This window comes from Lampetra planeri, chromosome 75, assembly GCF_965212315.1.
Source record: "Lampetra planeri chromosome 75, kcLamPlan1.2.h2, whole genome shotgun sequence".
Lineage (NCBI taxonomy): Eukaryota > Metazoa > Chordata > Hyperoartia > Petromyzontiformes > Petromyzontidae > Lampetra > Lampetra planeri.
Genome location: NC_136180.1, coordinates 781,302 through 792,196, shown reverse-complemented (window position 1 = coordinate 792,196; position 10,895 = coordinate 781,302).

Below are 10,895 nucleotides of genomic sequence, written 5' to 3'. Positions count from 1 at the left end.
TGGTGTGTAAACATCGCCACGAGGGAAACAAAGGCGGCCTTCATTAGGTAGCCATGTAAATAGTTTGGTTTAGTTTGAGCAATGGTTGTGAGCGCAGTGGCTGTCAGAGTTGCACTCTCACCTGGTGAACTAAACCCAGAAGCCACAAGCCACGCGCGCGGGGTCGAACCCAGGACATGGCCGTGCCCGGTCATGTGTGCACGGAGATGTGTTTGGAGCCACATTTATATCCTGATAACATTATAATAATAGACAAATGTTCTCATTCAAAATATGAGACTATGCTCATATGTAATAGCAAATGCACTCGCTCGTTGTCTCTTAACTTATACACGGGCAGTCCTCCACTTACGAATGGGTTCCGTTCCTGAGAGCCGTTCGTAACACAATGTACTGCATTTAAGTGCACATATGGTCCGTGTTCTACAATGAATAACGGTTTAGCAACAAAAAATGGAAAGCATTGCAAAACTCATAAATAAAAGTAAACATTGTACATTTCCACGTAATAAGTAACATGGGATATAGTAATAAAAAATATATCACTTCCGATTAACACGGTTCGCTACATATGGTGAGTGAGAAGCTGGCTTGCTTGTCGGAAGGGACATACGGAGTCCCCACAATTTACGCACACACACAGACACACACAGACAAGCACACAACACACACAGACACACACACGTACACACACACAGACAGACACACAAACACACACACACAGACACGCACACAGACTCGCACACAGACACGCACACAGACACACACACAGACACACACAGAACGACAACGATCTCCCGTGTAGGTGGGTGGCCATCACCACACCTGTCCGCCTTTGGCTCCCCAGTGGCGATGTTTACACACCGCAGAAGGTACACATTTGAGGCTGAGTCGACCTAGAGGATGCCCAGGGACCCATTCAGATGATTGTCATAGGTGTTGGTCGTGACCGGGAATGTTGTGAGATTACTTTCCAATACAATGGTGTATTGAAGCAGTAATGCGCTTACATTGTTTGTTCACATGACAATTATTATAATTGGCTATGCCAGATGGAGGGGTGTGTACGACACACATTTTACTTACGAGATCTGATCCAAAAAATCAAGTATGAATCATGCTTTTGGTCAAGGCAGCCCACACCTTGACTCATATACATATTTATAATTCGACTTCAGCTCCTCGCTCACAGACTGAGTCAGCTGGGCTACACAGTGGCAAGACGCTGTCTCCCCGACAGACCTGGTCTTCACCTGAGGACGGCTGCTTGCGTTGTGGCCGAAACGTCGTGAGAATTATCTTATTATGTTTTATTTTAATATTTTATTATTTGCATTCTACGTGACTTTACCGAAAGAACCAAAAAGATGAATCCCTGCAGTCACGAAAGCTTTAAATCGATATTTAGTGGCAAGATGTTAACTATATCGCCTGGTATGCAGGAGGTCGTGGGTTCGACTCTGACTTCACAGTGGCTAGGATATGTTAAATACGTCGCCTGGTATACAGGGTCGTGGGTTCGATCCCGACCCTGACGCCTGTATATTTGGAGTTTGCGTGTCTATCTTATAGTGGTCACGTGGAATCTTCTCTGGGTCCTCCTGTTTTTTCCTCCACATTTAGAAAAATGCGTTTAGAGTGTTTGGCTGCGATAAATTTCCACATGATGAGCCAATTTGTTGAGCAATCATTTGTGGCCAGGTCGCTTCTGAAAAAGAGCTATATAGCGCAGTGGGCCTTACCTGGTAAAGTTAAAATAGTCTAACTTTAGATTACAGCCAGCTACCTTCTCTGTGTGTGTCTCGGTGGGACACTGAGCCAGCCATCGGCCCAGTTTGATCAAAGTGGACACATTGTGGTCAACAACTCGCAAAGGGCATTTAAGAGTTTGCTAGGTCAAAGGACACGATGATGATCATCATCAATGGGCAATCTTGGTTAATCCACTACTGGGATGATGAAGGCCCTCCACAACCCATCGACAGCTTCTCAAACGACCTGGTACAGAGCATCACATACAATCAGTAGCGCGCTCGTTGAAATGTTACCTTTGTAGAGAGGCGGACTTTCCACCAGAGTAGTCCAATCTGTAGGCAAGGGTGACCGCACTTGGGAGCCTACTAAAGGCTGTATGGAAGCGATAAGAGGGCTTTAAAAATAAACATCTGAGTCCAGGCTTCTACTGAAAACCGCGAGTTCACGAATAAAGCGGAGTGGTCTGTGGCTCACTGTACACCTTCAGATCACTGTTAACACAACGTGAACCGATGGACTACACCGTATAGGCTTCAACGACCCATAGGTTGAAGTGCTGTTAGTGAACACCAGGGGCTGCTGCAACGACCTTTGTCAACAGGGTGGGGGTCTGTGCAAGATACACGACTGTGGGGCCCAACCCTCCTTTCTCCCGAATAACTTTTACTGAAATAGCTACGGATATTTTTTTATTCCCGTATACAATAATATGTTAGGCTATAACCAGACATATTAGTTGCACCGTGCATTGGGGTTTAGAGGAAGACAGCCTCACGATGACAGTTATAAAAAAAAATGTAAGGTAACAAAACTCTCAATTAAGTTATCCATGCGTCTTTGCTTCTGTAGTAAATCACGATCCTTGTGTATGAGGGGCTATATGATGGAGGGGGCGGGGAGGTGGCACCATGACGGGGAGCTGCGGGGATGAGACTCCCGACTTGCAGTGCTGGGTGTGAGGGTTGTCGGCGACACTGGACAGAGCGCAGCTCCTGCAGCTCGTGGGTGTGAGGTGGAGTGTGGGGCAGTTAACAGGCAGCCATGACGCTGTCAGTTGGGGCAGTTAATGGGCAGCCATGACGTTGTCAGTTGGGGCAGTTAACGGGCAGCCATGACGCTGTCAGTTGGGGCAGTTAATGGGCAGCCATGACGCTATAAGGTGGGGCAGTTAATGGGCAGCCATGCCGCTGTCAGTTGGGGCAGTTAACGGGCAGCCATGACGCTGTCAGTTGGGGCAGTTAATGGGCAGCCATGCCGCTGTCAGTTGGGGCAGTTAACGGGCAGCCATGACGTCAGTTGGGGCAGTTAAACGGCAGCCATGACGCTGTCAGTTGGGGCAGTTAATGGGCAGCCATGACACTGTCAGTTGGGGCAGTTAACGGGCAGCCATGACGCTATATGTTGGGGCAGTTAACGGGCAGCCATGACACTGTCAATTGGGGAAGTTAACGGGCATCCATGACACTGTCAGTTGGGGCAGTTAACGGGCAGCCATGACGCTGTCAGTTGGGGCAGTTAAACGGCAGCCATGACGCTGTCAGTTGGGGCAGTTAATGGGCAGCTATGACACTGTCAGTTGGGGCAGTTAACGGGCATCCATGACGCTGTCAGTTGGGGCAGTTAACGGGCAGCCATGACACTGTCAATTGGGGAAGTTAACGGGCAGCCATGACACTGTCAGTTGGGGCAGTTAACGGGCAGCCATGACGCTGTCAGTTGGGGCAGTTAACGGGCAGCTATGACGCTGTCAGTTGGGGCAGTTAACGGGCAGCCATGACACTGTCAGTTGGGGCAGTTAACGGGCAGCTATGACACTGTCAGTTGGGGCAGTTAACGGGCAGCCATGACACTGTCAGTTGGGGCAGTTAACGGGCAGCCATGCCACTGTCCGTAGGGGCAATTTAGGGTGTTGGAGAGTCTATTTAAAAATGGGTGAAATAGCAGTTGGGGCAGTGATGCCTGGAGAGGAAAGGGAGTGGCTAGGTTGTGGGACCTGGAAACTGATTGTAATAGTTGTAAAGTAATATTTTGATTAAAATTGATTAAATTGCTACCATTCTGGGTACAAAGTTCCACAATTATAAGCGTATTCTTTTCCCGTTAATATTTATAGTAAAATATAAACATTACATTTGGAGGCAGCGTGATAAGGGGGAACCCATGGGGGTACCTTCATTTTGTTTGTAAAAGTACCATTCCAGGTGAAGTGTTTCAAGACCAAATATATACAACATGGGGCACGCACGCCCCCCTTGTTTCCCTTTCTTTGATGGGCTAAGTACCGCTCTTATTTTTCACGTCAGCTTTTATCGTGTCACAGTGCCCCGATTATCAAGATGAAATGCAATGACAGTTGTTATTTTTTTAGGGGATTTGGCTTGACGCCTACATTTCCTGGGAAGTGTTTCTCCCACGTTGTCTCGGTCTCGGCCTCAAGGCGCTTTCGACGTCATTGAAAGTGGCTCCATACATTGCCTGGGCAAAGGTTAATCTGCATAGGCACGTATTTTAGCGTGACCCTGGTAGACTGGGTGTATGTATACAGTAAAACTCTCTGTCTCTCTCTATCCACGAGGGGTTACCTTCTTGAGAACACTCGTGAGTGCAGAATTGGCGGATGCAGAAACCTCGGTTCCAATGGGGGAAAATGTGGGTCATGTGCCTTGGTACGAGTGGATATTGGAACGGCGGAGTGGTAAATGTTTAATAACGTTGATAACAGTTAATGTGAAATATTCTATTATGAAAGCCCAGCATTCTGTGTCCGTTTCTCCGTGTCTCTGTCAACTAAATGATGAGAGCCTTTCAGAATGTCCGAATCTACAAGTTATAGAAAGTGGACCCCCCCCCCCAGCACAGATGTGGGGGTAAAAAGTTGATCAAAGAGGATTCCAAAAATTGTCGACCCCCACCCCCCAATAAAGAAATGTCTTTTGTAGGCACCTAAACCCCCCCCCCCCATAATACAATATAGTCAGGAGTATCTACTGACTTATTGTAGTATCTGCTTACTCTATTGTATGTAGGGTGTGTCGGTATATATACCGAAACACCCTACATACAATGGGGGTAGGGGCGGGGGGGAGAAGAAGTGGACATCAGTGGGGGCGACGGGCGAGGTGCTGAGAATCCCACCACAGGAGTTAGAATTCTAGTACATCATAAAGAACAATGTTCATAACCCAACTAATAGTAGCTACTCCATATTCCCAGATTAACACGGTCCATTGCAACATATACGCCGACTATACCCGCCCTCTGGTCTTGGCACCTGATAGGCTCACAGTGATGACGTCACATTCAGTCCTCTAAGACAGGAAGCAGAGAAGACTTATTCACTTCCCCCGATTGCATTTGCAGACTTTTTAATGGACCTCACAGTCGACTCGTCTGTACCACGGTGGCAGGGAGATGTTAACTAGCTCGCCTGGTATGCAGGAGGTCGTGGGTTAGATTCCGACCCTGACGACTGCTGTACATTTGGAGATTGCGTGTCTCTTTGTTGTGGTAGCGTGGATTTTTCTTCAGGTGCTCCGGTTTCTCTCTCCACATTTAAAATGAACGTCACACATTTAGAGTATTGTGGGCCTCGGTGGGTCTGTATGCTTCTCTATGAGTGTGGGTCTCTGTGGTTCTCTTTGTAAGTCCCTGTGGGTCTCTATGGGTCTGTAGAAACGTGCGTTTAGATTATTTGGCTGCTGCTATACATCAGCACGTGATGACAATCCACTTCGTTTGAGCTATAATTTGTGATAACCAGGTAGCTTTTGAAAAAAAATTATTACATAGCTCAGTATTTTAAAAGTGATATCCGGTTACGGCATTGTGTTTGACCTCTGGGTCTCAATGCCGTGGCTGTTTTTAACTTTTTTTCTCAGTTTTAGGGAAGTGACATTTTGCAAAGGCAACTTTTTTCTAATATTAATTAATCCAACAAAATACACTTCCGCTTTTTGGGTTTGAACTCACGAACCGTGAAATCCAAGTGGCACTGAATATCACTGGCATCCCTCATCTCTGTTTCTGTACGTATGCCTGTTGAACTTCTTTCGCACCCTACATTGCCAACTGTGCTAATTAGATGTGTGGGGAAATAACAACAAACTCATCACGACAACAACAAGCAGCTCTATGAAGTAAATTAGTTTTTCAATGTAGATAATTTAGAAGGGCACAGCCTCGATTGGCTCCCTAATACCGGAACAGAAGAATGTTCCAGACGGGCTGCAGAAGTGCATCTGAAAGCGCCGCGCGATGCACTGACCAACTGTGTTCCATGTCTAGTCAAAAGTGTAGTGTATAGCGTAGTGTATTGTAGTGCATAGTGTAGTGTATAGTATTGTAGTGTGTAATAGTGTAGTGTATAGTAGTGTAGTGTAGAGTATTGTAGTGTGTAATAGTGTAGTGTATAGTAGCGTAGTGTATAGTGTGTATAGTAGTGTAGTTTAAAGCATAGTGTATTATAAGAATTTGTACCCATTTTTATGGCAACAAAACAGGTGTTAAGATGTTTAAACACCAAATTGGAACCTTTTGACCACAGAGACTTGTGGTGAAAATACAAAAAAAACATGATCTGACAATATATGCATTGTGTTTGAAACTAATTGGTCGACACCAGAGACAGCTTTCTATAGAGCCTTGTCTCAAACAGTGTTAGACCAGGGGACGCCAAAAGGCAAACAGCACAATAACAATGCAATATCAAGACAATGAGAGCTCGGATGAGCAGATACATCATGGGACCTCCTTTGCCAGTGTCAAAATATAAGAATAGGATTTTACCTTTTTTTATGACAACAAAACAGGTTTTAAGATGTTAAAACACCAAACTGAAACCTTTTGCAAGGAATCATGACTGCATTAACCACAGATACTTGTGGTGAAAAAAAATACATGCTCTGACAGTATATGGGTAGTGGGTAAAAATGGAAGGAGGCTTCTCTGGAGGCAATACGTTTATTATTCAATTAGTGGTAAGTACCCGGTGTTGCCCGGGCGAAAAAGGAAGACACAAATTTACTTACACGTAGACATCGACCCACACACATAGAAACACATCGACTTACACGCACACACACACATATGGTTAAATCCAGGATGGATCGTTAGCAGGCCAGCATAAATGTTTCCAACCTGCGAAGATGCTCCATTAGGGGGGTCCACGTTTCGCAAGCGTAGAGAAGGGATGGAATGACTGTGGCCGAGAAGACCAGGAGCTTAATGCGGAGGGAGAGACCAGGTAGCTTCCACACAGCGTAACGCAGCCGATGAAAATATAATGGCGCTCGACTGATTTGGAGTGAGACCTCTGCTGTTAAACCGGAGCCTGTCATGAGCACACTGGGCAGGAATGGCAATCTCTCCAATCTCTCCACAACTGTGGCATCAGCAATTGTGAGTTGTGGGGGTGGCTTGTCCGATGGTACAAAATACCCAGGCAGGTGTTTAGTTTTGGTGGGGCTGATGGTAAGGCCCCACCTCTTAGTGGCACCCCCCAGTCTCAGCAGCAGCGTCTCCAACTCCTCCTCTGAATGAGCAGCTATTACCAAATCATCGGCATACATAACGTGGTTGACCAATAGGGAGCCATCCCTTGATCGCACCCGGGCATCGATCAGCCTCCCATTATACCTCTACCAAATGGAAATTCCCCCGGTACAGCTATTGAGGGCTTCACGAACTACGCAGTCAAAATAGATGTTAAATAATGTGGGAGCCAGAGGACATCCCTGCCGCACCCCAAGGTGTACAGGGAAAGACTCTGACTCCCAGCCACATAGTTTTACCCGGGCCCGCTCACCATCATGAAGGTCCATAATGATCGTGAGCAGAGGGTCAGGGACTCCGAAAGCACGAAAAACAACCCAGAGCCCAGGCCTACTGATGGTATTATAGGCCTTGACCAGGTCAATAAAACAGAGATGTAGGTCTTGTTGGAATCCCCTACATCTCTGCTGTAGCAGACAGACAGAAAATATGGCTTCTGTGCAGGACCATCCTTTCCTGAAACCGCATTGGGGCTCCGCAAGCCCCTCCTCAGTGTGCCTAGCAAGGCGATGTTGAATAATCCTCGCCAGGACCTTTCCCGGTACACTGATGAGTAAGATGCCCCTGTAGTTGTTACAGTCTGTGCAGTCCCCCTTCTTAAAGAGGGGGACCACCAGGGCATCCTTTCAATCCTGCGGAACCTGTCCATTGGTCCAGACTGTTGTTATGATGTCATGTAGGGCAGTCTGTGCACAAACGCCACCCTCCCTGAGCATTTCGCTTGGGAGATCATCTCTGCCCGGTGCCTTTCCTAGTCTCAGACTCCAGATCGTCTTCAGTACTTCCTCAACAGATGGCATCTCAACCAGCCACTCACAGGGGGTGACCTCTTCCAATATTTGAGGCACCGCAGCCTCAGCAGGGTTATCCCCACTTTGTGCCATGATGTTTTCCTGGCTGAGGGATTTCCCCTCCCCCAAGACCTCACAGAAATGCTCAGCAAATCTGCAAACCTGTTCCTGGGGGTCGGAGATTGGATCACCGTTTTTCCCCTAATGATGGTAATAGGTGTGGCGCTGCAGGTTACTTTTTGATGGAATTAAATAGTGACTTGTGATCGCGGGCCACTGAGGCAGACTCTATCTCCTCAGCAACCCACGACCACCACCCATCCTTGCAGCGCCTTACGGCTCTCCGAACCTCTGGGCAAAGGCTGTGGTAAACCTCCTCATTCTCTGATGTGGGATGCTGTAGCCGATGAGAGTGGGCCTGTCGCTTTTTCTCAACTAACCTGAGCACCTCCTCTGTCAGCCAGGGTTTCTGGGGAGGTCTGGACCGCGTACCCAAAGCAGCCATTGCCGCTGCATGAGTCACAGTCCTAAACCTCGTCCATTTACCCTCGACATCAGGAGGAGTGGAGGACGATGCCAACCCCAGCTGCAAGCGATGATGAAATTCTCGCTGGCAACTTTTATCAGCTAACTGAGACCAGGCCACTTGAGGTTGGAATGGGGTCCTGGGTGTACACCCACCACCGGAGTGGAAGAATGACAGGCGCATATTACTGATGACTAGTCGATGGTCAGAAGGCAGATTAGCTCCACGGTAGGTCCTGGTGTCAAGGACATGGGCTCGCATCCGCTAGTCCATCACTATGTAGTCCAGCAGATGTTCTTGCTTGGAGCCGGCATGCGTCCATGATGTTGTGTGGATGCGCCGATGCCGGAAGAGCGTGTTGGTAATTACAAGCCCATGGGCTGCACAAAAATCTAGCAGCCTCCTACCGTTGTTATTGAGCTGATCTGGCCCATGCCTTCCAATCACTCCAGACCAGGTGCCAGCATCATGACCAACTCGGGCATTGAAGTCACCCAACAAGATGACTCTGTCCCGAGTGGCCACTTTAGCCAGCACCTGTGACAGGAGGTCATAGAAGGCATCTGACTCATCGGCTTTGCCTGCATCCCTCCACGGATGTTCGTCTTCGGTGGGGGCATAAGTAACCACGATCACCACTCCTCGCCTCCGGTTGATGGGAAGGCGAGCCCAAAGTATCCTGGGGCTTACAGCTTCCCACACCTCACCGCCACGCTCCCACACCCCCTTCATTATTTTGTTCAAAAGAAGAGCCACACCCTGTTGTCTGGCAGTTTCCTGCCCTGAGTAGAGGACTGTCCACCCCTCATGGTGGCAGGAGCCAGAACCGGTCCACCGGACCTCCTGAATGCCACAGAGATCCAGGCGGTACCGGTCCAGCTCCCGACAAAGGAGTGGCAGCCTCTCCTCCGCAGTGAGCGTTTGAACATTCCACGTGGCCATCTGTAATGGCTTTTCGTTGTTTCTTACACACATACATACATAGAGTGACACACACATTGCCGTACACACACATACACATGTGGCCTATCACACATAGACATCGAGATATACACACATGGAGTTACACACACATATATGGATGTACACACATACAGCGACTCACACACACACACAGACTCACACACAGTGATACGTGAACTAACACACACATTGAAGTAAACACGCATATGTACTTACACACACACATATGGACTAAGACACACATACATGGACTTACACACCCACACACAGTGACTGATACGCACACAAATGAACTGACACACACACTTGGACTGACACACACACATAAACACTTTGACGTACACACACACATGGGGCGTTGTCCGTTCGAAAAAGACAGACACACACATGGAGTTAAAGACACGCATGGCTCTACACGCACACACATATGGACTCAAAGACACACACATAGACGGGCACAGCAATCCCTGATAATGGCACAGCTATCAGTATGGAAGTACTACGTATGAAGAAATAGCGTGACGTGAGCGATGGAAACAATATAAATGTATTGAAGAAATAATCAGAAATCACAGACTGGCAGTAGACCGTAGCAGCGTCATAAAAGCGCAGCAAAGAAAGTTAAAATATAGCAACCTAAAAATCAAAAAGGAGATTTGTGCACACAAACATTATTATTGTAACATCTGTCAACTTGTTTAATAATGGTAAACAATGAACCTGAGTTTTTATCTGCACGCAATATCTGGCAACGTATTTGTTAAATAATAATAAACAATGAACGTGATTAATGATCTGCACACAAAGATTATTATTGTAATGTTTTATTATTATTGTAATGTTTGTGAACTAATGTGTTTAACAATAGTGAACAATGGACTTGAGTTGTTAGCGTAAGAAGCAAGGAACTTTGTACTTACCATAGCCATGTTGAGGCCTTGTGCCATGCGTAGCCCCCGTCCTGGCCTACATTGGCGAGGCGGCGGAGTTGGCACATTGCCAGGCTCGGGGCTGGGCCGCTACCCCGCCCCCTCCCCCCAGCATCTCCCGCGCGTGCAAGAATAATGGTATGTAAGCACTAAAATAATATTATCTACGGAGTCTGTACTATAAACTGGACGCATCGTGTTAGGGGGGGCGAAGAGGACATGCCACTGTGAAGAAATATCCGCAGCGTTATGTGTGTATGTGTTGACTTTAAAACGCGTAAAAGGAAATGCCCCCCGTGAGCTCGAGCGAAGGTGCAGCACTTGGCAGGGTCCGCGCCCTTCATGCAATTGTCGTCAGTTGGTACGGTCAATGTCGCGCAA